Source organism: Neovison vison, chromosome 1 (genome assembly GCF_020171115.1).
Source record: "Neovison vison isolate M4711 chromosome 1, ASM_NN_V1, whole genome shotgun sequence".
Classification (NCBI taxonomy): domain Eukaryota; kingdom Metazoa; phylum Chordata; class Mammalia; order Carnivora; family Mustelidae; genus Neogale; species Neogale vison.
In genome coordinates this window covers 179551593-179559127 of record NC_058091.1, presented here as the reverse complement: position 1 = coordinate 179559127, position 7535 = coordinate 179551593, and the positions used below count along the sequence as shown (strand labels likewise).

Here is a 7535-nt window from a genome sequence, read left to right as displayed (position 1 = left end):
CTTTTGAAATGATCATATGATTTCAATCCTTCATTCTATTAATATGGAGGACTACATTAGTTGATTTTTGTATGTTGAGCCATTTTTACATCTTAGAGATAAATGCCAGCTGGCCATGGTAACTGATCCTTTTAGTGGGCTGTTCAGTTTGGTTTGATAGTATCTTGTTGAGGATTTTTGCATCTTTGTTCATCAAGGGCATTATCCTGTATTTTGCTGCTTTTTTGGTATCTTTGTATGTCTTTGATGTCAGGTTAACACGACGTAAAATGACATTAGAAGTGGTTGGTTTGTTTGTTTGTTTTTGAAGAGTTAGAGTAAAATTAGTGTTAACTCTCATTTAAATGTTAGGTAATCACTACGTTTGTATCTTTAGGGTAAATACCCAGTAGTGCAATTGCTGGGTCATAGGGCAGTTCTATTTTCAACATTTTGAGGAACCTCCATGCTGTTTTCCAGAGTGGTTGCACCAGCTTGCATTCCCACCAACAGTGTAGGAGGGTTCCCCTTTCTCCACATCCTCACCAGCATCTGTCATTTCCTGACTTGTTGATTTTAGCCATTCTGACTCGTGTGAGGTGATATCTCACTGTGGTTTTGATTTGTATTTCACTGATGCCGAGTGATATGGAGCACTTTTTCATGTGTCTGTTGGCCATCTGGATGTCTTCTTTGCAGAAACGTCTGTTCATGTCCTCTGCCCATTTCTTGATTGGATTATTTGTTCTTTGGGTGTTGAGTTTGCTAAGTTCTTTATAGATTTTGGACACTAGCCCTTTATCTGATATGTCATTTGCAAATATCTTCTCCCATTCTGTCAGTTGTCTTTTGATTTTGTTAACTGTTTCCTTTGCTGTGCAAAAGCTTTTGATCTTGATGAAATCCCAATAGTTCATTTTTGCCTTTGCTTCCCTTGCCTTTGGCGATGTTCCTAGGAAGATGTTGCTGCAGCTGAGGTCGAAGAGGTTGCTGCCTGTGTTCTCCTCAAGGATTTTGATGGATTCCTTTCTCACATTGAGGTCCTTAATCCATTTTGAGTCTATTTTTGTGTGTGCACCCGAATGTTTATAGCAGCAATGTCCACAATAGCCAAACTATGGAAAGAACCTAGATGTCCATCAACAGATGAATGGATCAAGAAGATGTGGTATATATATACAATGGAATACTATGCAGCCATCAAAAGAAATGAAATCTGCCATTTGCGATGACATGGATGGAACTAGAGCGTATCATGCTTAGCGAAATAAGTCAAGCGCCTGATATGAGGAAGTGGTGATGCAACATGGGGGCTTAAGTGGGTAGGAGAAGAATCCATGAAACAAGATGGGATAGGGAGGGAGACAAACCATAAGTGACTCTTAATCTCATGAAACAAACTGCGGGTTGCTGGGGGTAGGGGGGTTGGGAGAAGGGGAGTAGGGTTATGGACATTGGGGAGGGTATGTGCTTTTGGGTAAATTGGAAGGGGAGGTGAACCATGAGAGACTATGGACTCTGAAAAACAATCTGAGGGGTTTGAAGTGGCGGGGGGGGGGGGGTGGGTGGGAGGTTGGGGTACCAGGTGGTGGGTATTATAGAGGGCACGGCTTGCATGGAGCACTGGGTGTGGTGAAAAAATAATGAATACTGTTTTTCTGAAAAAAAATAAATCGGAAAAAAAATAAAATAAATGTTAGGTAGAATTCACCAGTGAATACAACTGGCATCCTGGGATTTTTTGTTGTTTGGTTTTTGTTTTAGTTGGGAGGTTTTGATTCATTCACCATATCAATTACAGGTCTATTCAGACTAATGATTTCTTCATGTTGTAGTCTTAATAGGTTGTTTGTTTCTTGGGATCTACCCATTAATTTATCCAGTTGGCTGGCATAGAATTATTCATAGTAGTATTTTATGATCATTTTTATTATTTCTGGGGCATTTATTGTAATGTCCCTCCTTTTATTTCTGATTTTGAGTCTTTTTTCCCCCTTCATCTGGGTAACAGTTTCTCGCATATTCAAATGTTTTCCATTTGAAGTGCAGTTAAATTTTTTTTCCTCAGGATAAATAGTTGAAAGTGGGAACTGTGTAAAGGTATATAAACATTAAATAGAGAAATAAATTATGTTTCAGGGTGGTAAATTTGGTTGAGTTACCAATTTTGGCCAAAATGATTCAGTAGCTGAACTATGTTTTGCAAGAATTCCAGTAAGGACCTTCCACTGCCAATTAAGATAGGGAACACCACAGAAGACTGTTGCTTCTTTCCTAACAATAAGAACACAAGCTGGATAAGTGACAAGATTCAGTTTTGTTTTAAAAAAAGTCAAAGCTGAAGGCACAAAGATAACTAAATGAACTAAATTTTAAAAGCTCATCCACAAAATAAAGACCTATGGATATTTTAAGCATTACTGGAGCCATGAGAAGAGGAGAAATCCACCACAGACAAAGGAATAAACCTACTGAAATTTTAATTAACTTTTAAGGGTCTTGGGGGAGACAAGATGGATTATAGCACTAAGGATTCCCAGACATAGAACCAATCTGCCTCTACCCAGTAACTCTTTCCTAAAGGCCTCCATGAGTGCATGGGTATGGTATGCTAAAGCTTGTTAGGGAAAAAGGACAGTTGAGAAATTTCTTCCAGATCATTTGGGGGATCCACTGCTATATGGCTTGCTGAGGGCAAGATATAGGACAGGGGAAATGAGAGAAGTCCCCACTCACCAGGCTCCTCCTATATTCACAAGGGCCCAGCAGTGGCTTGCCAAAGGTTGAGATCAGGGCAAAAGAAGGAATAAAACCCCTCAAAGATACATTGAATCTTCATTGAGGAAGAAGGCAGCATTTTCTGAATGCTAAGGGCAGAGCATTTAAAGACCTAGAAAGCCAGGAAGGACTGGCTATTCCGTGGTAGGATATTCACCATGATAGACCACAATAAATTTTGAAGGAATAAAATTATGTTTCTTTAATCCTCAGTGTTACTAAATTTGAAAGTATTAAAAATACATAGAAAAATCCTAAAATATTTGAAATTAAGATATTTCTGAATAACCCATTGTGGAACTCATAACAGAAATTAGAAAATATTTCAAAGTGAGTAATAATGAAAGCACACCCATAAGATTCATCAGATACAGATAAAATAGTGCTTAGAGCAAAAATTGTTATAATTGAAGAAAAGACATATAAAATCAATGATGTAAGCTTCTTTGACAAAAAGCTAGAAAAACTGAGAGAAAGTTAAACAGGTAGTAAGAAAAAGAAATGAAAAAGAACAAGACTAAAAAGAAATGAACTAGAAAACTAACAAAATCAACCAAGTTACAGGTTGCTTCTTAAATAAAATATGTAAACTGTAGCAAGACTAAAAAAAAAAAAGAAAAGAAAAATGCACAAAGTGTTAATATCTGCAACAGAAGCACATGATTACAAATACCTATGGTTTTTAAAAGTGTAATAAGGGTGGGGTGCCTGGGTGGCTCAGTGGGTTAAAGCCTCTGCCTTTGGCTCGGGTCATGATCCCAGGGTCCTGGGATTGAGCCCTGTGTCAGGCTCTCTGCTCAGCGGGGAGCCTGCTTCCCTCTCTCTCTGTCTCTGCCTGCCTCTCTGCCTACTTGTGGCCTCTGCCTGTGAAATAAATAAATAAATAATCTTTTTAAAAAAATTTTAAAAAAAAGTGTAATGAGGGGACATTTTAAACAATGCCATGTCAATATATTTAACAGCTTAAATGAAATGGACAACCTCCTTAAAAAATACAACTTATCAAAACTGACACAAGAAGAAACCATCTGAAAGGCTCTGTGTCTCCTAAGGAAATGAAACACCTTCTCATAAAGAAATCTGTTAATTGAAAAACAAGTTCTGTTAAAATTTTAAAAAATAAAAACACCGACACCGTCTTTGGGGTGATCCGTGGTGGACATTTTGAGGGCAGCTGACCTGCAGCCTGCGCGTCCCGGACCGCCTCCCGTGGAAGCCTGAGCCGGCCGTGTAGCTTTCTCCCTTTGTCTCATAACCATGTCCACCAACGAGAATGCTAATTCACCAGCTGCCCGCCTTAACAGATTCAAGAACAAGGGGAAAGACAGTACAGAAATGAGGCGGCGTCGAATAGAAGTTAATGTGGAGCTGAGGAAAGCGAAGAAGGATGACCAGGTGCTGAAAAGGAGAAACGTAAGCTCGTTTCCCGATGATGCTACCTCTCCACTGCAGGAAAACCGCAACAACCAGGGCACTGTAAATTGGTCAGTTGATGACATTGTTAAGGGCATAAATAGCAACAATTTGGAAAGCCAGCTCCAGGCTACTCAAGCTGCTAGGAAACTGCTTTCTCGGGAAAAGCAGCCCCCCATAGACAACATAATCCGGGCTGGTTTGATTCCAAAATTTGTGTCCTTCTTGGGCAGAACTGATTGTAGTCCCATTCAGTTTGAATCCGCTTGGGCTCTCACCAACATTGCTTCCGGGACCTCCGAACAGACCAAGGCTGTGGTCGACGGAGGCGCCATCCCAGCGTTCATTTCCCTGTTGGCATCTTCCCACGCCCACATCAGCGAACAGGCTGTGTGGGCACTAGGAAACATTGCAGGGGACGGTTCTGTTTTTTGAAACTTGGTTATCAAGTACAGTGCGGTTGATCCGCTTCTGGCTCTCCTCGCGGTTCTGGATATGTCATCGTTAGCATGTGGCTACTTACGTAACCTGACTTGGACACTTTCAAACCTTTGTCGCAACAAGAACCCCGCACCCCTGCTAGATGCCATCGAGCAGATTCTTCCTACCTTAGTTCGTCTCCTGCATCATGATGATCAAGAGGTCTCGGCAGATACCTGCTGGGCCATCTCCTACCTGACGGATGGTCCAAACGAACGGATTGAAATGGTTGTGAAAACAGGAGTTGTGCCCCAGCTTGTGAAGCTTCTAGGAGCTACTGAATTGCCCATTGTGACTCCTGCGCTAAGAGCCATAGGAAATCTTGTCACTGGGACAGATGAACAGACTCAGGTTGTAATAGATGCAGGAGCGCTTGCTATCTTTCCCAGCCTTCTAACGAACCCCAAAACTAATATTCAGAAGGAAGCCACGTGGACAATGTCAAACATCACAGCTGGCCGCCAGGACCAGATACAGCAAGTTGTGAATCACGGATTAGTCCCGTTCCTCGTTGGTGTTCTCTCTAAGGCAGACTTTAAGACACAAAAGGAAGCTGTCTGGGCTGTGACCAACTATACAAGTGGTGGGACAGTTGAACAGATAGTATACCTCGTCCATTGTGGCATAATAGAACCACTGATGAACCTCTTAACTGCGAAGGATACCAAAATTATTCTGGTCATTCTGGATGCCATTTCCAACATCTTTCAGGCTGCTGAGAAACTAGGTGAAACTGAGAAACTTAGTATAATGATTGAAGAATGTGGAGGTTTGGACAAAATCGAGGCTCTGCAAAACCATGAAAATGAGTCTGTGTACAAAGCTTCATTAAACTTGATTGAGAAGTATTTCTCTGTAGAGGAAGAGAAAGATCAGAATGTTGTGCCAGAAACTACCTCTGAAGGCTATACGTTCCAGGTTCAGGATGGCACTGCTGGGACCTTTAACTTTTAGCTTGTACAGCCGACGCAGAAAGTTGTTTGTGGTGTGCTTTGTTTGGTAGAAGTTTGTCTTACTGTTTCTCTACTAAGAACTCTTTTTAAATGTGTTTTGTTATTGTAGCACTTTTTACAACAAAACTCTGCTTGACCAGTTCCAAACTGTAAAAACTGTATGAAGCTCCTCCTGCCAGTGGGTTTCTTATTTCTATGTGGACTCTCCTCTCTTGCAGTGTCCTGTAAATAAAGATTAAATTCCAAAAAAATAAAAATAAAAATAAAATAAAAACACTAAACTGCAACTTATTTTCAGAATTTAGAGAAACACAAAGCATTTTCCAACTCATGTTTGAGGACAGTACAACTTGAACTGTAAAATCTAATGAAGACATTATGAAAGAAAAAATCATAGACCAATACCCCTCATAAACAGATTAAAAAATCCTTCACAAAATGGGAGCAAATCAAATGTAGACCTGCTTAAAAAGGATAATGTGTCATTTATTCTTCTCCTACCCCCTTAACCCCCCATGTTGCATCTCCACTTCCTCATATCAGGGATATCATATGATAGTTGTCTTTCTCCGATTGACTTATTTCACTAAGCATGATACACTCTAGTTCCATCCACGTCATCGCAAATGGCAGATTTCATTTCTTTTGATGGCTGCATAGTATTCCATTGTGTATATATACCACCTCTTCTTTATCCATTCATCTGTTGATGGACATCTAGGTTCTTTCCATAGTTTGGCTATTGTGGACATTGCTGCTATAAACATTCGGGTGCATGTGCCCCCTTGGATCACTACGTTTCTATCTTTAGGGTAAATACCCAGTAGTGCAATTGCTGGGTCATAGGGCAGTTCTATTTTCAACATTTTGAGGAACCTCCATGCTGTTTTCCAGAGTGGTTGCACCAGCTTGCATTCCCACCAACAGTGTAGGAGGGTTCCCCTTTCTCCGCATCCTCGCCAGCATCTGTCATTTCCTGACTTATTAATTTTAGCCATTCTGACTGGTTTGAGGTGATATCTCATTGTGGTTTTGATTCATATTTCCCTGATGCTGAGTGATGTGGAGCACTTTTTCATGTGTCTGTTGGCCATCTGGATGTCTTCTTTGCAGAAACGTCTGTTCATGTCTTCTGCCCATTTCTTGATTGGATTATTTCTTCTTTGGGTGTTGAGTTTGCTAAGCTCTTTATAGATTTTAGACACTAGCCCTTTATCTGATATGTCATTTGCAAATATCTTCTCCCATTCTGTCAGCTGTCTTTTGGTTTGTTAACTGTTTCCTTTGCTGTGCAAAAGCTTTTGATCTTGATAAAATCCCAATAGTTCATTTTTGCCCTTGCTTCCCTTGCCTTTGGCGATGTTCCTAGGAAGATGTTGCTGTGGCTGAGGTCGAAGAGGTTGCTGCCTGTGTTCTCCTCAAGGATTTTGATGGATTCCTTTCTCACATTGAGGTCCTTCATCCATTTTGAGTCTATTTTCGTGTGTGGTGTAAGGAAATGGTCCAATTTCATTTTTCTGCATATGGCTGCCCAATTTTCCCAACACCATTTATTGAAGAGGCTGTCTTTTTTTTCATTGGACATTCTTTCCTGCTTTGTCAAAGATTAGTTGACCATTGAAACAAGATGGGATTGGGAGGGAGAACCATAAGTGACTCTTAATCTCACAAAACAAACTGAGGGTTGCTGCGGGGAGGAGGCTTGGGAGAAGTGGGGTGTGGTTTTGGAAAGTGGAGAGGGTATGTGCTATGGTGAGTGCTGTGAAGTGTGTAAACCTGGCGATTCAGACCTGTACCCCTGGGGGAAAAATATATTATATGTTTATAAAAAATTTAAAAAATTAATATTAAAAAAAAGGATAATGTGTCATGACTAAGAGGCATTTATCCCAGCATAGCAATTTGTCTTAACATTAGAAAATCACTTGGTGC

The 7535-nt window shown here is 40.5% G+C and overlaps 1 pseudogene; it reads left to right on the top strand.

Moving 5' to 3' along the window:
• Positions 1-3925: 3925 nt before the first annotated feature.
• On the top strand, positions 3926-5845 carry LOC122900868 (annotated as a pseudogene).
• Positions 5846-7535: the final 1690 nt, after the last annotated feature.